The 23,757-nt window shown below is 31.8% G+C and overlaps 1 protein-coding gene across 1 annotated transcript in view; it reads left to right on the top strand.

The window, feature by feature from the left end:
- Positions 1 to 17,863: 17,863 nt before the first annotated feature.
- LOC145267281 (zwei Ig domain protein zig-8-like) overlaps positions 17,864 to 23,757 on the top strand; it is a 750,978-nt gene continuing 745,084 nt past the window's right edge. The window contains exon 1 of the mRNA XM_080123290.1: positions 17,864 to 17,888. The gene's annotated coding sequence lies outside the window, so the exon portion shown is untranslated. The remainder of the gene's footprint in view (positions 17,889 to 23,757) is intronic.

The raw sequence follows: 23,757 nt of genomic DNA on the forward strand, positions 1-23,757 counted from the left end.
AGTTTATTTCTATATTATTAGTGTGCGCAAATTAAATGTTATGTAACCGTGGAATAACACCACAGTTCTTTCTGCAACACCATTATAATTGATACAAAGAAAATTGAGCCTAATCTTGACTTGGACACTAAGTTGATTCAAAATGTCCAACAGTCTTTATTTTATCACCATTCATTTTTATGATTCAAATATGTCCATGTTTACACGGTTGGTTCAGCATGTGATTAATATTTTATGATCAGGAATAGTTTGAAAAGCGATTAGTTTTGAGGTAACACCAATGATGAGAAGTGGATGGACTTATATTGGAGCGTGTGAAACCAATTCAGGATCATACTTTCTACGTATGAGATGTTCGGCAAAGTGTCCCTGCATATCTTGATACCGTTCAAGAAAGATACTCAAACCTGCAGGTATTCTATCTCTCCATCTCTCTATTTATCTATTTTATTAAAGGAACTTTGTATGTGTGTCTGTGTTGTCTGTGTGTGTTCGTGTCTGTGAGTTTGTCCCTGATAAACTCCAAAACTGCAGGGTCGATTTTTATAGAATCTGACACAAAACATTTTACACATCTAAACATCACAATTGCATTTGAGATGTTTCTTTCCACATTAGGTGAAATATCCATCATATAAAATCAACAGTAGATGTTTTGATGTGATAGGGGTGTTTTCAAAATGAATGTTTTTGTTTAATAAACAATTGCACAATACTACGAGTTTTTCATTTAAAACTTCATTCATTATCACCGAAAATCAGAAATGTCAGCCATATAAAATCAGCAGTAGGTTTTTGATATGAAAAGATCGCGTTCGAAATTAATGTTCCTGGTTAGAGCACAATTGAAGCATGTCTCTTGACTTTTTTCATTTTAAACTTTAATGCAAGTCGTTATATATAAAAAATAATTTTATAAAGTCAATAAGACGTTCTCTACAGTGCAATGTAGATAACAATATAGTGTGAACTTAGTCACTGTGAGAGGTATTTGAGGCTTCCACCAGGTGCATCATGACGCCCCCTATAAGGGTAAGCAGTTAATCGATTTGATTGAAAAATGGGTTATTTTATCGATTTCGATGACAATAAAAATATAGGACTGGGAAACGTAAATTGATCACCATTAAATTCCGGTTACGTCCGCTCACTCTGCTAGTATATCTATAAAACAATCATTTGTCTATGCATGGAATATTGTTGCCACACATGTTTCGGGGCATTGTCTCGCTGTATTGGGCATGGTCCAAAAATGTTTCCAATCTAACAGAATCGGAATCTCCTTGTCTCCTCGCTGCCATGATGCATATCTGTACTTGTTTACAAATACCTTAATGGATTGTCTTCCTTCGACTAACTCAAAGCACGTTTGCATCCCTTCTTCGACGGTGATTCTCACAGTTAATCATACAAGCAAGACTATGACACGTACGAGGTGCCTTCAATATTAGATACATTGTTGTACATGCATTCAAAATTGTGGTAGACACTCGAAAATCCAGTATGTTATTGCTATTCATCTTATGAGATGACTGACCAATGTTTATAATTCCAGGTTAAAATGAACAGATACAGCAGGAATTGGAATACACTTAAGTAAAGCCTTATTGTCACAGCTGGTGAATTTCAAAAATGAAATCTGAACGTGAGGGCAGTTTAGAAGAAAGATATGCAATAAATTGATGTTTCAAACTTGAGAAAAAAATGCCACAGAAACGTATGGAATGTTTGCGATTGCTTTTGGACTATATTGCATGAATCAAGCATCGGTTTTTCAGTAGCATAAGAGATTCAGGGCGTCTGGGAGGGATGATGAGAGTTGTGGGGAGGGAGTAAGTCAGAACACTAGGGTTCATTGGTCAAATAAAGAGTTTCATGCATAAGGAATATCGGGTGTCTATAAAGATGATAAGTGCACAGTTGGATGTCAATGTGAGAAATGTACACACAATTATTTGCAACAAAGTGAAGATGCGGAAGATTTACCCTAAGTTTGTGCCAAGGATGCTCAAAGAAGATGAGAAACAAAGACGTCACAGCAATAAAATCTGCTTGAATATATTTTAATTAGTGTTGGACGATTCACCGGAATCGGAATCGGGAATCGGAAAATCAGAACTTCTTGGTGTATCGGAATCGGTGTAAAATCGGGATGTTTTCTTCTTTTTTTTTTGCCTATATTGCTATGGTAGAAACGATTCTTTTAATTGTTTAATTTTTACCTTTGTTTAATTTTTTTAATTTTCATTACTGTTAAGACAAATAATGTAATACATATTTGTATATTTTAAATTACTTATTAAAGTAAAATCTATAGATTCCGACTATTGCTAGTGTATTTTCCCGTATATATTACATACGTATTTCTGATAATCTGACACCCCCCCCCCCGAAAAAAACAACTCTATAACAAAATATTTAATGAATTAAATAAGAATCGAATTCGGTAATTCTATCGGAATCAGAAATAAAAAATTGCATCGTTTATTGTATTAGAATCGAAAAAATATCAAAATGGTCCCATCACTAATTTTAAATTATACAGATTTCGTATTTATTATGACAGAGCCACTTCTCTATTGAATATTATATACATATAGAACTGATTTCAAAAGTTTTTTTTTAATAACTTGGGCACAATCAGCTAGAATCTAAACCAGAACACTTCGCGCTCATGCCGCGTTTCCTACTGTTTGAGCTATCGGTACATAAGTAAGAAAGATTTTAAATGAAGACACTTGAAGCTATGAATGAATTTTCTCATGCGCTAAAATAATAAGAATATGTTGGCAAGTTGAGATGAACATTATGCACTTCAGCTTGCCGACATATTTTTGTACGCATCCATTCAAACAAATATTTTACTTGTTATAAACTATCCTGGTTGAATGATTACAATGTCCTGGTTATTTCAGTGTTATGCTACCAGTAGTTTAAGAGATTATTAGTTAAATATTTTCGCATACACACACACATATACATACATCTGCTATATTATTTATATAGACTAGATTTATCTTGGTTGAAAACGGGAAAAGGTTATTGCCCATTGATTTACAATGAGTGCTTTATGCCATATTGTTTGGTTGAATATGAATAAATCTGTCTGTACATCGAGCAGATACTATAGTAATAATTCGCTGCATTTTATCATAGTTAATATACATACAAAATTTCAGAGTGATCAGCCCAATTGTTTCCGATATATTTCTAGAGAAAATCTGGTATTATGTGAGAATTAATTTTAATCCCTATTAGTTCATAATGGTGAATTGAATGGATTAAATAATACTGCGTTCGGTGAACCTTGCCATACCAAAGATTCATGCATAATTTCAGTGATCGTCCATTAGTTTCCGAGGAAACTTCTAGAGTAAATATGGTACTGTGGTGACTAATTCTTTACTGCGCAACTAACTGATATTGTGATACTTAGTTTAGTGCATCTTATCATAGGAAATGTTATAAAAAGATTCAGCCAGATCCATCCAGTAGTTTACGAGAAAATTTCTGGAATATATGGGGTATTTTCTTGACTAATCTATAATTATTCTTTATTAATACCTAATTATGAATCAAATGGATACTATAATACTTCTTTCGATGAACCTTATTATAAAAGATGTTCATACCGAATTTGAGCCCAATCAGCCCAGTAGTTTCTGAGTAAAATTTAAACAGACAAGCAGAAATAAATATAATACAGGTTTTATAAGTGAGATTTGGAGGGCGGTCACCTTATACATATACCATCGCAGAAATAGTTACTAGATTCGTTAATAGATTGGAGACTCGGATCTATGCGTGTGTATTCGTGTGTGCTGCGTCACTTGCGTTTGTTTAGTTACAACTAAGCTTCTTGATTACAAAGATTATTTAAGATAGGGTATCTGTTGTATAGTTACATGGGTTAATTCTTATACAGCTGAGCGCTTTTCCGTGTTGCTCTTTCGCAGCTAATTTGCTTTGTGTTTGCTGTGTGGATTTTCATGTTCAGCTTACGAGCCGGCTTAAAATCATACGAAAACCTTTCTTGAAGGTTATTAGATTTCGCCGCTTTCTGTTTTTTTTTTTTTTTTTCATTCCAAGATCGTTCGAGAGATTTGACGTTAAAATGACGTTAACAGCTGCCGGCAAAGCGGTAGCGTTGCAATCTTCTTGCTGAAGTCGCTTCATATCCGGAGACCTGTCTTGTGGATGTCCAGGTCATCCGATCTGTTTTTCACCCCAAAACGAAAAGAAATTAGCTGTTTGTAGTTTTCCCCCTCAAGTCTCAAGTAAGCCTGTTGTTGACTTTGTTTGCTATCATAGTCTCGCTTCTTCTATTTCCCGAGTGATTATAACGTTCATTATACGATTTTGAAATGCCAAGTTGAGAACAGGGCGTACACGTTCTTGGCACAGTGTCCCATAGTATATGCCTCTTATTTTTGCTGCCTTTCTTCTAGATTATTATATGTTGTTATGGTATCAACAGTATTATTATTAGTATTATTATTATTAGTAGTAGTAGTAGTAGTAGTAATCTTTTATATTCCTTTTTTTTTCGTCTTCCGCTTATGCGTTTTCAGACATTTCTTCTTCTTGTTCTTCTTCTTCTTCTTAATCATCATCATCATCATCATCATCATCACCATCACCAACATCGATTACTTTCATTACTTACTATAAGTTCTGTCACAAATCCTCAAAAGAGATTACTCACTGCTAACAATTTATGGTGTTCACTGGAGTCTGGGTGACAACAAATCTCCTCAGATATGAAAACTTTAGACTTAGATAACCTTCGAAAATGAATTTGCGTTATCGCAACATCTGTTTACCATTGATTTCTCGCAAAAACACACCTGGAATTTGTGGACGCAACAAATCTTTCAAAAGTTCTAGTCCTCTTCGCACCCACGCAGTCGAGGTTTGGTTTGTGCTTTCTTATTTCGGACTTTCCATCCTACTTGACTCTTCATGACTATTTAGTGTGGTGTCAGTTAATGCAGGCACTGCATTTTTTTTTATTTGTTTAGATATTTATTTTGGCGGAAGTTAGCTTAGAATTATAGAGTTTTAATTTACTTGGTTTGGTGTAGTGTTTCTCTATCTTTTATATTTAAAAAAATATGTTGCAGTTTCCGATACGCGTTTTTTGTGTCTCCGCATTCAATGATTTTCTTTGGCATTTCAACTGTTTTCATTATTGTTATCAGATGTATCTTCTCAGACATCCCCCTGATTCCAATTTCTCCGATTCTATTTTCAAAGTTTTTCGGGAGTGTTTCTTTGTGCTTCTGCTGTTATTGGTGTTATCTTGACTTTATTCATCTTTCATATCTTTTTCAGCTTTCTGGCTAGTAAAATGTAATTGCTTTGAATCTCCATATCCTTGCTATTTTCTCTGTGAACTGTTGGAACGGCGAAGTTTACGACTAGATTTTTCCTTTATTTTCATTATTATGACATCTGGTCCTTCTGCTTGGAAGCGTTTATCTGGTTGTACGTCAACATCCCATATAGAATCTGTACTTGTGCCATTTGTCCTCGTATTCAAAGATAAGTCGTTTGCAGATTATTATTGATATTAATTATTATTATTATTATTATTATTATTATGATAAATAATAAATTAATACTATTAATAATATACTACTATAGTATTATTATTATTATTAGTAGTAGTAGTAGTAGTAGTAGTAGTAGTAGTAGCAGTAGCAGTAGTAGTAGTAGTATGAGAATGGGAAGGAGGATGTTTGCTTTGGCTATTTTGTTTTACGGCATCTGAACAATTTTCGAGTTACCTAATAACTTATCAAAAGATTTTAGAAAAGTTTTGTTTCTTCATTTTTGAATATATATATATATACATATATGTATATATATATATATATACATATATATATAACTGTACAGAAAGTCAGCAAAACATAGGTACTATCGGTTTCAAGCCTAACATAAGGGGGCAGTTAATGGTAAATAATATTAGGCTTTCGTCAGCCATATTGTTTTCTATTTTCAGAAAACAATATGCTTACGAAAGCCTAATATTATTTACCATTAACTGTTAGCGCTTTTGTTAGGCATGAAACCGGCGTTACCAATGTTTATATATATATATATATATATATATATATATATATATATATATATATATATATATATATATATATATATATATATAATCGTGGTTCGTGGTGTCTGGTTAGGTTTTCTTGCTTTGCACTTAATCAACTCTTTTCGAGTAATTTAATGCCGAATCCGGTCGTTTTAGAAAAAACTTTTTTTTAATGTTTCGATTTCTTTATATCTTCGAATAATTTATGTTAATTATATTTCATGGTATTTGGATTATTTATTTTCTTCAGGCAAATATTGTTTTTTGTTTGGACATTGCAGAACATGATTAAGGAAAATATAACAGTGATATCAATGTTAAGTCAGATAGCCGGTATCTTCGGACAGCCTCCTCTCGTAGAACCAATTGAGAAAGAAAAGAAATGGAGAAATAACGCATTCTTTGATTCTTATTTGGCTTTATATATATTTATTGTCTTCATATTTTTATCATTCTTTTTCCTATTATTATTATTATTATTATTATTATTATTATTATTATTATTATTAGCAGTAGTCGACTTCATATACTTAGTATTCTTCTTCTTCTGATTATTATTCTTCTTCTTCTGATTATTATTCTTCTTCTTCTGATTATTATTATTATTATTATTATTATTATTATTATTATTATTATTATTATTATTATTATTATTATTATTATTATTATTATTATTATTATTATTATTATTATTATTATTATTATTATTATTATTATTATCCATCGTGTTTTCATTATTATTATTAGCGGGACAAGCAGAAATCCTGCAGTGGTGTTTTGCATATTTTGAATATTGCTGCCACACTTAAAATCATTCCATAAATGCGCCCTGAACGCAGGCAGCATTATATCATCGTATCACCTTTGCTAAAACTTTTATTTATTAATCTAATTACTAGGTTTAAGCTGGTTTCAGAATATTTCTGGTTATGTGGACCTTTCTCAAAAATTCATCAGAGTACTTGTGATATTTCGATTCTATTGGCATCTGTCAGGATCAATGTTAGAACTGAAAATATACTAAACTTTTTTCATTGCCAGGAAAATGTAAATTAGTTTGAATGCCACGTTCGATATTAGGCAAAAATCAGGCGAAATTTTGAAAAATAATGTGTGTGTTTTTTATTGCACCTTAAAGAATTGGGCGATCTTATTATTTTAAAGAGTGTTGAAGGGTATAACGTACTACTTGCCCCTGTGTATTAGTAGTAGTACAGTTATAGTATTATTTATTCGTCTTTTATTTTCTTTGAGTTAATAATATTTCTTCTTTATTATTACTATAAAAATTGATATTCCAGTAATATTGTTTATGTTAACGTTATTGTTTCCTTTGTTTTCTATTCCTTCCTTAATTTGGCATATTTTACTGATGTCTACGTTCTTCGTGTCATGTCCCTCTTCTTTTCCCTATAATTTCTCATACTTTTTCGCTCTATTATTTTTATTTCATTATTTTACTATCTTTTTTATATAATATTCTGATTGTTCTGTTAATAGTTAGTCCGTACGTTACGCTTTCCAAACGGCTTAATATACTTTTTAATACTTAATTGTTTCAAAAAAGGACATATTCTCGAAATTTGGTCTTTAAGAAACCGATCTTGTAACATGAGACAATAATATAAGCGTTGCTTTCATTTAATATAACATTTTTTTTGTATCATTTTAATAATATATGGTCATTGTTGTAACGATATGGAAAGGAATTCATTGTCATTTCGACGTGCAGCCTTTCTTCACCAAATAAATGTGTCCGCGAAATGTTACATAAACAAAAGGAAAATTCGAAAGAAACAGGACTAAAAAATGTCTACCAATACATGCTGGACTGAAAGAGTAAATTAAAATTTGTTTATTACAATCTAATTTTATTATTTGTATTGAACAATGTACCACAATATTACTTTTTGGATATTTATTAGTAATTATTATTTTATCTTATTTGGGTATAATATATAGTTTACCTACGATGGACACCATTTTCTGTAAAATCTTAAACTTTTGCTTCGTTTTTCTGTCAGCTTTATCAGAACATATTTGTTGATTGAATATATTGCTCATCTTAGTGAATTTCTACGCGTCCTGCTCGTGGCGATAATCTTATTTATCCTTTATTTTGCCACCTTTTTCTTGCTGTCTACGATCTTTATTCTATCCCCCTTCATTACTCTCTAATTTCTGATCCATCAGCCTTCTATTCTTTGCACCATTATATTTTCTGTCTTCTTAATATAGGTATTCTCCTTTGTACTTAGGGATTCAGACAGATATTTATAGGCTTATTTCTATTATGATGCTTGCGAAATATAGATGTTATGTGAAAAAAAAAGAAGAAAACTTCATAGTTTTCGTAGTAATTTCATAGTAAGCATAGAATATGCTTACTTATTTGTGAAAAACCTGTATGTAGACTATGAAACAGTAAATAAACAGGTAAAATTCTAATGAAAAATAAAATTATTTCACTATACGAAGTTAATTAACTCCGAACAAGACAGCGCGGGTCTTTTTATTAAAACAATGAACATAATCTTCTATGATAAGCTTAGCTTCACACAAATGTTATTCATCGTTAGTATACTACGAATTAACTTAATTTTACCTTTTTCCTGAAATCCCCCGTGATAATTTTGCGTATTATTTGATCATATATTTTTAATCTGGTACGTATATTAGACGTTTTCATTTTATTTTGATTAAAACTCCGCTATATATTCTAACCTAACCAAGCGCCGACATTTAAGTGCACTATGGTATTCGCGAACCAAAGTTCAATTATTTTAGTAGCTTATACATTCGCTCACACTGTGATACCATTAGTAATTATATAAACATCCTTTTTCAGCAATAGATAAGATTGTAAGTGTAAGAAAAATATCCTGATACCAAATCTGACGTTTAAATCTTTAGATTAGGCATCGTTTTTATATTATTATTAATAATCATATTTCATTATTGATAAAACAAAAGGAAAAAAATTATGTTTAAACAGCATTTGTCCACTTACTCTACTTATGTTAAGTGTCATCCTTACTTTTCATATTGTAGTCTTCTAATATGTCAGGCTTCCAGTTTTCTTTTAAAACATTTTTCCATCACTGAAATATCATAAACGAACCTCTTGCCATGTTTATTACTGTCACCAATAAGATTCTCAATATACTCGTAAGTGATAATTTTAGAAAGAAAAATGTGCCTAATTTAGTAAGAACAAGGCCAGCATTACCTGCCTCACACCATTGTGCATATAAGAATGGTCACAGACCTCCTGTATTCTTTTAGCGTAATCAGAAACGGATTGATATGCCGTTAAATAAACAATTCATAAAACTTAAATCTCTTTCCAGTTTCTTCTTAATTTCTTCTGAACTTCATTGTTCGACTCTGTTCATTCTCTGAATTTTTTTTTATTCGTTAAAAATTCATTTCCTCGTCTTTTTGTTCCTGACCGAAATCGAAAAAGGAAAGATGTTATTATTTCGACAGCTGAACGTGTGTGTAAACACCATTCTCATACTTCAGAACCTTTGCAATCGAGTGGAAACGCGTTTTTTTTCTGAATCCCAAGGTACACCGAACGCGATGTGTGCGCAGAGCAGCGAAGACCAGATGTGTTCGCCTCTTTGAGAAGTCCCGTGTCGACTTACTTGCTTACGCCAGCCGAAAGCTACAATAACACCGAGTTTAGATTGAAAAGGAACCAATAGAGAGATGTTCCAGTTTCTTTGCTCGTTCATTCCTTTTCAAAAATATTCCTCTTTTCATGTCTTCAAAACAAGAGATTTTTAAGTTACATTTTAATTTAGTCGAAGTTATCATAAATCAAATCCTTTTCCCCCCCTTTTTTGCGCTAGCTTTTCTTTATACAAGATTCGTAGAAATTCAACTCTTCTTTACATCTGAAATGTTGCCTTCACAAATAACTAAAGAGCATTAAATTTGATCTCACTAATTGACCGCTTAACTGTGCTATAGTATGTATTTTTGTAGTCATTTCATATCCAGGGCATCTAGTGTCATGAGGTATCCAAATAAGTGGTTTTACAACATTACTTTTAAAAAAGATCCTCAAATCTTCGTATAAGCGAGTATGGGTCATCCATACCGCGAAGATAATATTTACACTCCGAATACTATGTTATTTTGAAGTCTTGGTTAGGATTTACTTGTCGGGTGAAGTATCCTAATAACAGGTAGTCATGAAAAACTGAATTAAGAATTTCTTTAGTAGAATTCCCAGGAAAATTATGCATTTTAACGTATCTCCTGAAACCACAGTAGTGAACCACCAAAATACTATCCTTTTGTCTTTTAGAAAGTTTATAATCTTTTCTCATACCCATCATCTTCGATAAAAATTCGTTCACTATATATATATATATATATATATATATATATATATATATATATATATTGTTTTTAAAATATAATTATACACTGAAATGCGAGTTGGGAATAATTTTCCCTTTAACGATTTTTGTTCTCCCACATGGGGAGCGGTATATATATACATTGTTTTTAAAATATAATTATCCACTGATACGTGTTTTGTTGTCTACGACTCATCAGAGTGGCTAAATCTAGCGAGATTTGAAATCGGGACCCAACAGTAATGAGCCTGACCTCTTTATCAGCATGCCCATCTCGCCGACTGTTTTGGATATATATATCGATTTATTTAGATGTTATTTGTTTTTGCGATACGTTTTGAATAAATTCAATTATTAACGAAAGTGCATTTTTACCTAAATGCGAGTTGGAAATAATTTTCCCGTTAACCAATTTGGTATCCCCACATGGGGAGCGGTATATATATTGTTTTTAAAATATAATTATCCACTGTCACGTTTTTCGTCGTCTACGACTCATCAGAGTGGTCCAAACTAGCGAGATTCGAAATCGGAACCTCACGGTAATGAGCCTGACTTCTTTATCCGCTGGTCCATCTAGATATAGATATAGATAAAGATATATATATATATAATGTGTTAAGAAGTTAATAAGTCATGAATGCTAAAATATATTCGTTTCATCGTCGTTCAATGGAAAACACATGTTAAAAATTGCGACAATCCTTCTGTTTAAATAGCTATATTTTGAATTTTGACGGCTCTATTAAATTTCAGAATAAGATTAGGAGTGTTTATCGTTGAGAAAAGTCGTTCAAAATAAAATCTGAATGGTTAAGTTCATATTAGTATAAATTCCATCCACTATCAAACTACTAAACTGATGAGACGAGCACAAACGTATCCCGCCATATTATAAACGAACGGTGATAAAGCAAAGATATATGTGTGATAATAATGACTTGCAATTAATAGAAAGTCAGTCTCAAATGGAAGTTGACAAAATACGATCGTGAATGTTATGAGTAGCATATTTACTTGAGGCTGTATGTCACAATATACCTAATTGTGTGTGTGTTCCCAAGACAAGAAGGTAAAAGATTCATGTGTTGAACAGTATTTTTATATTTACATGTGGCAAAGTAACACATGCATATCTCCAGTTAGCAGGTGTTCAAATGGCTAATCTTCATCCTTTGCCATTATGAGTTTTTTCCCCCATCCCAGGTACCCAACGAGAGATGCAGTAAATATAGCTAGATCAGGATCATGAAACAGAAGAGATGTTTCAAATAAAGACATTCGGATTGAAACAAAAATTTACTTCAAGCGACATATAACATGAGTGATGAGAAACAATGTTTCACACCAACAACGAACTCAAAAGCCAATTCGCAAATTGTAAATTATTCCCGTTTATCTTTAACCGAAATAACCTCATTTACATATCCGACTAAGATTCGCATTGCTGTCGCCAATGCCTGTATGCCAGTAATTCTGCAAACGCAATTATTTCTATAACCTGAATCGTGTCGTGTTGCTGTTGGCCATGCTTTGAATAGCCAGCGTGCTATTTTTTATCGGCACTTCGATCAGAATCTTTTCAGGTTTGAGGAAATTCTAAGCTATAAAATAATGGTTTGCTTACAAACAACAGACCTAATTATGAGAATCTCTTGAATGTGGAGAGAGAAGTAATTTTGTCGTAAAAGCCGTTTCTTTACTTACGTCTTTGATAGCGATATACTTACCTGGCCCGGGCTCTTCGGGGTCTGGGGAACAAGTGTCAAGCAAAGACCATATGTCGGGGCGACCCCATATATAAGGCCTTGGTCAATGTAGGGGCAACCGTTCATAGCAATTGTCACTATCCAGCTCCCCTACTCCCCGGGGAGTTGGTCCCCATTTCCCCTTCACCCCTCACATTAAAAATCGGCCTTGTGCCTAATTTGCTCGGTGGGGAAGCAAATAAATAGCCTTCGTATTTGATAGCAGTTTAAAGCGTACACAGTGTTACAGGTTTGCTTAAAATCTTTGACTGAATATTGTACATAAATTGTTTATAATCGTAGATCGTTGTCATTCATAGGATTGAAATAGAATATTGCGAATTTCTGTTAATGCTATTTTCATATTGTTCAGTAATATGAAAGCCGAAAAGCTTAATAGAGAAGGAATTTGTTTGGTCCATCTGTTCAGCCGCGTATCACCCCATTTTACCATTTAAGATCCTAACAAAACACTATACACAAGGTTTCATAAACATGATTACGATAACACAAAAACACATATAAATAATACCAAACGTTCTTCGCCAAAAACATACGATTGACAAAAAGTCCAAAAGTACGATTGATTGAGCCAAGACATTCTAAAGTAAGAAATTTGTCTTAGTAAACTCAAAATTGATTGTAAGTACATTTAAAACAGTTTATTATTCAAAATGCGTGTGATTGCATATATATATATATATATATATATATATATATATATATATATAAATATATATATATATATATATATATATGTATATATATATGAACAAATGATTAATAAAACATGTTAAAAGACATCTTGAAAAAGAGTTTTTAAAAATTAATTAAAAAAACGAAGGCACAAGATAAGATATAGGACTATCCACTTATCTTGTGCTTCCTTTTTAAAATTAAATATGTTTTTAACTCGTTTTCAATATGTTTTTTAACATGTTTTATTAATCATTTCTTCATATTATAAGCTATATTTCCTTTTCGGTTTTATTGAGCTTTTACATCTGGTTGAGATTACATTACTTGTAAATATTGACTCTTTAATATTTATAATATATTTCAAGTTTACCATTTTGATTACCTTGGTAAACTTATCGTAATTTTTATTTCTTTATATATATATATTACCGAAATTAAGCAACATTGAGCCTGGTTAGTACCAGATCGGTTACCATTTGGGAATTCTACGTGCTCTATATACTCTCCGCTTATCTCGGCATTTGTTTTCAGTCGTCCTGAACATACACTTCACTTGCCAATGTCAATGCAGGAGAGGTGTGGTTGGGGATTGCACACAACCTGCCACAAACATTTCGCGCAGGATCCCCTTGGTGGGTATCCATAGTCTTTTAAAGACTGAAGGTGCCCCATATATATATATATATATATATATATATATATATATATATATATATATATATATATATATATATATATATATGCATATATATTTATGCATATGATTTGATATATATATATATATATATATATATATATATATATATATATATATATATATATATAGTTTAATGTGGGCCTATGGGATATATATCAGGCTTCTAAGCTGACTTATCGTCTAGGTTTGAATCCTTAGAGTTGCAGTAATTATCATCGTCTACACAAAATTATTTTTGTCTTATCAAAATATTGATATAGACTCTTGAAAACTAGGATTGGGTTGCTAGGAGAATTCATAATAAACATTCAAACTAGGTATAAAGCGATGTTCCAACATCTTTAATAAGCCTAGCCTCACTGACTATGTTCTGCTACTTCGAAATTATATTGGGATTAAATTATCTTTATTCGCATACAAATTGATAATAGCCTAGGAGTGGAATATCAAGCTGTGGATTTAAATGTTACTTTGTAATTGGGTTCGAAACCTTTCAACCGACAGTAATCATCACCTTTACGCTAAATATTACGTAACAAGAAATACTAGTGTCTGTAAATAATAATCATAAATATTTATATAAAAATGTTATATATATATATATATATATAAAGCGTATTTATATACATATATATAATATATGTACATATATATGACTACTTCATTTTATCACAAATTAATATACGAAGATATAAATTTATGCGTAGTACTTTCTTCAATAGTGTTCAATACATAGGAAGACCTACGTAGAAAGTTATAAAAATATGTATGGAAATTAAGCAACACAGAATATTCTGTGTAGCTTAATTGTCATGTATAACTACTGTCATATATAATCACACACATATATATAAAACTATCGCCATATACAACAATATATATACATATATATACATATATATATACATATATATACATATATATATATATAACTATCGCCATATATAACTATATACACTTGTGCCCGATATTATTCATACCCCCTCTTGAAAATTGAGTTTATTAGGTGTAACTTTGTAAGAATTTATTGTTTACGTCCATATTGATACATATTCTTAATAAACCTCTTCTGATCATTTTCGTCATTTTAAAATCTCGGGATACTTGTAATAAAAGAAATATACAGCTATTTATAAAATCTGCAATGTTCAAAAATAATCATACCCCCTTATTTTTTCAGTATTAATCGAGTTTCTGACTGTTTGTTTCCTGTTTGATTCTTATTTTGAATGCTTTTATACAACCTTTGATTAATTTCATTTCGTTTTTTGCATTTTTCAAAAATTAAAATGATATCAACTGAAAACCAAAAAAAGAATAAAAATTATTAGAATGGGGAAGAAAAAAGAGCTTAGTAATGATCTTAGGACTAAAATTGTGAATTCACATAAGGATGGTTTAGGTTACAAGTCAATTTCCAAGAAATTTGAGGTCCCTACAGCAACAGTACAGAGCACCATCAAAAAATTCCAGAGCCACCACACAACAAACAACTTGATTGGTAGAGGAAGGAAAAGGAAACTGTCTGCTAGAGCCACCAGGAATATTGTAAGAAGTGTTAATGCAAATCCAACCACCACTACTAAGGACATTTTAGAAAATCTGGAGTCTTCTGGCATAAAAATATCAAGGCAAACATTGCAAAGGACTCTGCATTAAAATGGTCTGAAAGGAAGAAGACCAAGAAGGACTCCATTGCACACCGGAAAACGCCTTGCAGCACGTCTAAAGTTTGCTAGGACCCGTGTGAATTCTCCAGAGTCCGTTTTCTCAAGTATTTTGTGGACTGACGAAACAAAAATTGAATTGTTTGGCCATATGGATGCTTCTTACGTTTGGAGGAAGAAAGGAGAAGCTTACAACCCAAAGAACACCATACCCACGGTGAAACATGGTGGTGGTAGCCTAATGTTTTGGGGCTCCTTTTCGGCTAGTGGTCCAGGTAGTTTGGTCAAGATAGATGGAACCATGAAGAAGGAGCAATATTTGGAGATACTCCAGAAAAACTTTAGACAGGATGCGGAGAAGCTCCATTTAGGACCAAACTGGGTCCTTCAACAGGATAATGATCCAAAACATACTGCCAAAATAGTCAAGAAATGGTTTGAGGATAATCACATTAATGTTTTGGAATGGCCTAGCCAGAGTCCTGACCTGAACCCTATCGAAAACCTCTGGCACATATTGAAAACTGAGGTTAAAAAGCGGAAACCTAGAAATTTGAGGGATTAAGAGAACTAATGCATTGAAGAATTGTAAAAAATCAGTGTTGGTGATTGTAAAAACCTTGTTGATAAATATCCAAACCGGTTACAGGCAGTTATTAAGAATAAAGGGCATGCTATTGACTATTAGTAAGAGAGGTATGAATAATTTTGAACTAGTGCCATTATTGTTTTTCTTAGTATAATGCTTCAAACTTGCATAATTTATTTATTTGTTGAGTTTAAATTAAATGCTTATGCTTGATTTATTGTTTGAAATCCCTTTAATATTGTCTATCTTCTGGTTTGAGCAATATTCTTATAGAAATCTCAAAGATCCGAGGGGTATGAATAATATCGGGCACAAGAGTATATACATATACACACACACACACACACACACACACACACACACACACACACACACATATATATATATATATATATATATATATATATATATATATATATATATATATATATAAAAACATTTTGGATTACATATTTCCAACAGATGGGAATATTAGTAAAAGCGTCTAAATTCTTCATGGCTGTATTTCTTACCCTACCCTTGTTTACTTAGGGTCAGGCCATGATCGTTGGGTGTTACTGTCTTTTGCTTCCCCATCCCTTTTCTTACTGTTTTCTTTTCTTTATTTTTCTCCTTACTTCCGTGGTCCTGGATCTGACCTTAAAATATATCCGATGGTCAGGCCCCAGCTTGCTGGATTTGAGGAGTGTGGAGCCATCCTTTAAATTGATTAATTTAATATATATATATATATATATATATATATATATATATATATATATATATATATATATATATATATATATATATATATATATATACAGAAAGGTATTGTTAAATAGCACGGAGTGTTTTTCCTTAATTATCTTTTTTGCTATTTTTCCATTTTTCGAATGGTCGTTCTTATGTCTCGGTTGAATTTGTGTAAGAAAGTTCCATAGTCGTTTTCATCCATCTGGCAATTTTTGCAAGTACTTCAACTGTTTTCTTTTAGTCGTCTTCAGAAAGTGTGTCGTAAAACAGATGGATGAATACAATCTTACACAAATTCGACCGAGACAATGAGAACGACCATTCTAAAAATGGAAAAATAGCAAAAATATAATTAAAGAAAAACAGTCCGTGCTATTTCAATACCATGTCTGAATGAAAACATGCTGCCGATTATATATATATATATATATATATATATATATATATATATATATATATATATATAGAGAGAGAGAGAGAGAGAGAGAGAGAGAGAGAGAGAGAGGGGAATAGAGCCTGGTCACAGAGGTCATATTTTTTATATTCGTCATTTTCGTAATTGTTATCTCGACTCGACGAAATAGTTTACCATACATTTTCTTTTCATTCGAGAAGTTTTAACCAGTAACAAAACGCGGCGCACGTACTTTAATGCATACGAAATGCGAAATGACGTCTCTGTAAGGACTATAAAAGAGGAACACATTAGAGAATACGATTACGTGAAAAACTTCACGACAAGTCGCACCTGGCGAGTAAATGAGGAAATAAATGACGTTGTTGAATGACAAACTGAGTTCCAGTGAATTCTTTGTCTTTGTTTTCTTTTGCGATGTAGGCCCCTACAACGTGTAGGGTCGTGTAAGTATACGTGCGTATCTAGCATTTTTTAAACAATCGTATGCGCTTTTCGCTTACGTGAAGCTCTTCACGATTTGTATATCTGTTTTAAGTGTTTTATATTATTTGTCTTTGTCACCTCAGATATTCAAAGGTATGTTTTAATTTAGTATAACAGAATTGATACAAGTAATCAGTATCTTTTTAAGATGCTTGGAAATTGCCACTGTTTGCGACCTGTATTTATCACAAATAAATTTATTATACAATAAGTATATAATAGCCTGCGCATTATACATTAATGCGAACAAATTGTTTTTTTCTAAAATGGATTTTGTAAAATAAACCATTTTGAACACCATTTGTGCATGTCTGTGATATCATGGCTAAATTAATTAATTCTTCTTTATATATTCTAGTACATACGACGGATGACACAGGTATTTATCTTGTTGTTTTATGAATGAAAACATGTTTTGGCGAAATGCTCGTAGTAGATTGTGTTCATTTGCACAGAATAATACGCAGTGCTGTTGCTTGTAACGTCTCCAACTGAAATTATTTTGTTTTCTTCATAGATACATGTACTTTTTTTTTGGAATGATAAAATAGAATTAGAGCTTTTGTTGTACTGCTGTTTTGCTGTTCTCTTTCTTTTCAACTTAATTAGTAAAGACTATAAAGCCTGCGATATGTATCGTTGGAACTTTTTATGAATTCTTTTATTAAAGTTTGGATTTAGGTTTCTGATTTTCTCATAGAGAAGAGAGGCATGATGAATTTAATCTATATGTTGGAATACAAACTAAATTTGGTCCTAAACACTTGTAAAAATAATCCGAAAACGCCATTCTTTTCAGATGAGCTAAACGCCAAGTCCTTTGGCTTGTGTGATGATAAAGCTTTTAAAACGCATTTATGAAGTTAGGATGGATAAAAGTGTCAGTTTTGGTCAAAACCGGATTGCTCCTATTTTAATCAGATTTTTTTTTTCCGATTATCAAGCTTTAATACTTATCGGAGGCATTCCGATAGAAATCATATCTTAGGACACTCTTATACACATAAAGTAAATTTGTGAGAAAGTTTGTAAAAAATCGACCTAGCCGTTTTAAGTTCCTAGGGAATCAATTACAAACACGCAGGCGCATATTGACGCACAAACAAAGTTCCTTTTTATATATAAGTAGAGAGTTGCTTTTTTTTTTGGGGGGGGGGTCTGGCAAAACTTCACAATGCACTAGTACACATTTGTTGGAGATGAGATGTGCGAACGGTTCGTTAAGGTAAAAATTAAAATGTTACAATATCAGTATGAATCATGGCACATAATCTTATTCTCGTTTTTATTTACGTTTCATTGTTTTATTCAATATAAGTAAAATTTTGGAAAATAATGGTTATAACATAACACTTTTTCATACTTTCATTTGCAAAACTAAAAATTCCGTACAAAAAGTGAGCCAATTGAATTGTGGGATAGACACTAGAAACCTCAGCTTAAATAACTGTTTTTATTCGAGTATTTTATGTGAATATAATATTTATTTATGATATACAGCGTTATCTAATATTAGTATTTTATCAATACATGCGATTTATCTATATTAAATAAAAACAAAACTCGGTGATAATTACACACATTCTGTTTTCATCATCATTGTTAGGGCGTATTTAAATCACTTATAGACTATGTGTGTTAATTACATGGCTTACATACTATTATTAAAACGCTTGAACTGTAGTCATTATACATTACATTTGTTATACATTTTTAACATGTTATTCATATTATCGATTTTATTGCATGAATCTTTAATTTTTAGGAAAATAATTGAACAATAGGTCAATATCTCAAATGATTTGGATATTTGTTTGTTTTAAAGTAAATTTGGAAGAGATCTAACTCAAATTTAAATAATTATTTTTTTAAAAATTATTTGCGGGCTATTATTCTCATTTTTATAGCTGTTGCTTCACAACCTTTCGGCCAACTTTTCCTCTGGTCTTCTTTAAATTGTTAACCGCGTTAGGATATGAATACTGAATGCTCAACTATATCTCCAGTAATTACTGCCTTGCATAGTTGTTGTCCTCTCACAGATTTTTAGCCAACTATTCCTCTGCGAATGGCGTCTCTATCCACAATGGATAGAGATGTTGACTCTCTACAGTTCCATGTGAGCATTGTCTGAAAAAAACTGTTTCAATTCTACCCAAAGCCGTCTTGAGAATTAATTGGATGAAATATTTTGAGACGACAACAACTATGGAAGGCAGTAATTAATGAAGATGCAGTTGAAGATTCAGCATTCCTATCCGTCGTTAACAATCTGACGCAGGTAAGAGAAATAGTTGGCCAAAACGGCCTGAAGCAACGACTATAAAGATGAGGATAAAAAACCGCAAATAAATAAATAAAAATATCCAAATTACTCATTTCCAAAAGAATTCCAATGATTAAATAATATATAATTCTTTTGATATAAGTATATTTAATTGTCATCGTTACTGATACATAACCGTACTTACGAATACCAAATTTATATTTGATGAAAACACACGTCGAACAAAATTTTGTCAATTCATAATCCTTCCAATATCGAATTTTGTTCGTTTTATTTATGTTTCTGTTGTTTTAATTTAATTTCTTGAAAATTTGTAAAACAAGTTTCATATGTTCTAAAACTGTTCCATATATTTAAGGTAAGAGGAAATAATACCAGAGAATCTTTTATGTTCATTATTTTATTTATATACGTATTTATATACGCTTTCTGTTTGTATGATTCTTGTCCGTGTATGTTGCGAGGTCAGTTCATTTTAGAAACTTCAAACGAAAAAAGATAATTAATTGCTAATGTTATTTGTTTCGTGTAAGAAGAAAATGGAAAGAAAATCAACATGGACGACACCGAGCATTTTTTTCCTTTCCTATCAATGTGATTATTAATGATTATTATCAGATATTTGTACAATAAAACAATAGATTAACAGGTTTTTAGATGAGCATTTTGTAAAAGTTACATGATTTAATAATGGCTAACATTTTCATGTTTCGTAAATATAATAGAATTGCTTTATTTATTTGTATTCTGTTTCTTTGTAAATTAAAATAGAAGGAAAACGGCAATATGCTTTTTATAAATTCATTGAGACCCAAAGATCGAAAAGACCTTTTTTTAAGCTGTTAATTATATAAAAAAGAGATGGGAACAAAACTGAAATACGTATGAATCAACATGGCGTCACTTTATTTACCTCGATTCTGTTGTTGGCGTGATGTTCCTCAATTCCTTTTTAGAATCAACAACTCACACCTGAGACCACATGAAAGCTGTCAAGCATACATAATAAGGATAACAATATGGAATGGAGAGAATTTAAAATCAAAATGCATTGTCTTCATTCTAGTCGGTGACAACTTGAGCAATGTCTTCTTTAGAAATTGGAATAAAAAATTGTTAACTAATCCTCTTTAGGTTAAACATTTCCGAAAACTATATCGTAAAGCAAAATTTAAATTGAATCGGTGAACAACGCGTCTAAAGCATATGTTCGGCAATATTTCATCTCTTCTTCTCTATTCTTCTTCTATATCTTCTCTTTTCTTTTCGTCTATTCTATCTTCTTCTTCTATCTATTCTTCTATATATATATATATATATAAATAAAATGAACTCATTTTTCCCGCTGATTTTGACATTAATAGGATTAAAAATCAAGATATTTCATGCAGATATAATATGTACAAACGGCAGAACAATATCTGAGGTGTGTTATAGGCTTATTATTTCTCAAATTCCTCGATAATCTTAGATTTCTATACTTTTTCTGCTGAGAAGTCACGGCCAAAATCGGTTAAGATCAATGGAAGTGGTAAAATATTTTCTCTCTAATAAATTCCTCCTCCCCCTGCCACCATTTAACACCGTTTGGGGATCGTTCACAAGGAACAGTTGAGAAGAGAACACCGGTTTGGTTTCGTAGTTCTTTCATGTGAAGTTATTTAAAATCACTAAACTAAGCTGCAGTGCTCTGTGGCGTAGTGGTTAGCGTGCTGGACAATTCACATTATATTTTCACGTTCGCGCCGACCTACCGTAGTCGTTTTTTTTTTTTTTTTTTTTCCCCCTAAACAACTGGAATGGACTTTTCTTGGTGGCCGAACTGTTAACGTTGCAGATGTTTGTTTGTTTGTTTTTTTTCACACTCTATTTTCCTACTTTTACTCATGACTCCGGGTTTGATCCTTCCTACTTACCTACCATAACATTTTTTAAAACTCCCCCCCGTCCCGGAAACAAACACTCGGGCAACGCCGGGTACCCCCGCTAGTACAATATAAAAAAAGAGTAAGACGTTAACTCATCCTTTATGTATCTGCTGTCGGTATGCAGTTTAATGAATGATTCCGTTCGACGTTTAATAATATTTGCATTCCTTTTTTTACCCTTTGATTTTTTCTTCATAGCAAAGACAATAAGAGATACATTTCATAATACTATAATTGCGTTTTTTTTATTATTTCAATCCAACGATGCCGTTCTATGTTTTTTCCAACATGAAAGTCTCTCATGATCTAATATTTTTAACTGTTTTTTTTTTAAGCTTCGTATGGCTCTTGGGGGATTGTTCTCATAAGTGGATCTTGAATTTCCTCACGTGTTCAAATTTTCTGGAGACACGAGTAAATTTTATGCACGTTTACACGATAAAATGAAATGGCCCCCGGAGGACGAAGTGCTGCATTTAAAGGCTGGTTGCGCCAGACGTATTTCACACCTGGTGACTAGGCAGGCGATACCGGAAGAATGCGTTCACATAGATAAGGAGTGAAACGTGAGATGGATGGAAATGCGGGTGTGTAGAGAATGGAACCGCGTGATCGTATAGGCACTATGACAGTTTTACGTAGAATATCCTAATGATTCAGTTAAGGGGCCCAATTGAAAGATTAAGATATTTCATATTTCTTATATCTATTAAATTATCAATAGTTTGATATACATTGATTCTTCAAACAAAATACGAGATTTGTAGTCAGGGGTTATTTTGGTTTTTACCTAATTTAAAATCAACATTATTTTAAATAGAGATATTGTGTGTGTATTTTATTGGTTGTCTTATGTGCACATATTTTATTTTTTCAAATGTTATTTTTATTGATTTACATCTCAGAAAGCGATGCATACTTACATATTTCTCAATAACTATGTATAAATCAATACTCAAAACAAATATAAACTAGTGGTACATGTGGAAATTCCACAGCGGACTCTTTCGTGTGTAATATATTGATGTTGGCAATCTATAGATGTTCAGTGATATTATTTTGTAAAAACTGCTAGCGCATTTATTAGTGTCGGGACAGTTAATCGGAATTGGTATCGTGAATCGGAAAACTCGGAGCTTTTTGTAGTATCGGAATCGGTATTGGAATTGGGAAAATTTGAGCCTATTTTTCCAATGCCAAAACCGATTCCTTTAATTATCTATTTTCTTCTTTTTTTTTATAAAACGCCTTCTATGGCTTGTAGTAATAATAAATTAATAAATATTTATTGATTTAAACTTCCAGTAAGACTAAAATCTCTAGATCGCCTCATCACAAGTATGTTTTTACGTTTGAGTAAATACATGCAGATTAAACCTGTGTTTATACAGCAATCTGTACAAAATAACAACTTTATAGTTAAATATTTCGAGATTATAAAGAATCGGAATCGGTAATTGTATCGGAATCGGGAAAAATATTGGAATCGTCGTATCACTAGTATTTATCTAATCTAGCAGGGACGCACAGCGTAGTTTGGTCGGAAAATACGGTTGAGTATGATAATTTAGTTCACGCAGTTTTCGCATATATTATTATAGAGTCAATTTTCTATTGGTTCCTATATATTATAAAGTTATAATTTCAAAAATCAAAAAATATATATATCCATATGACTTGGGTGTATCAGCTTGAACCGAAACTAAAACTTATGAAGAAAAAATGTATATGTACATATACATATAACATGAGTTCTGTCACCTATAATTGAAACCGAAACCAAAACTTATGAATAATTTTTGTTAACATTATTTATTACAAAATATGGAAGGTCATAACAATTAAACGACAGTCACTCGGAAGAGAAAAAAATATCAGTGTTACACACAAAATAATTCACTTAAAAATGCCTTAAGCAAAAAATAATTTCATGGCCTAATAAGATAACGGACGACTGCAATCGCTTTTATGTTGCTGTGTAGGATACGTATATATATATATATATACATATATATATGTGTGTGTGTGTGTGT

The sequence above is a fragment of the Euprymna scolopes genome, chromosome 4, assembly GCF_053919585.1.
Source record: "Euprymna scolopes isolate OS-2025 chromosome 4, ASM5391958v1, whole genome shotgun sequence".
Taxonomy (NCBI): domain Eukaryota; kingdom Metazoa; phylum Mollusca; class Cephalopoda; order Sepiida; family Sepiolidae; genus Euprymna; species Euprymna scolopes.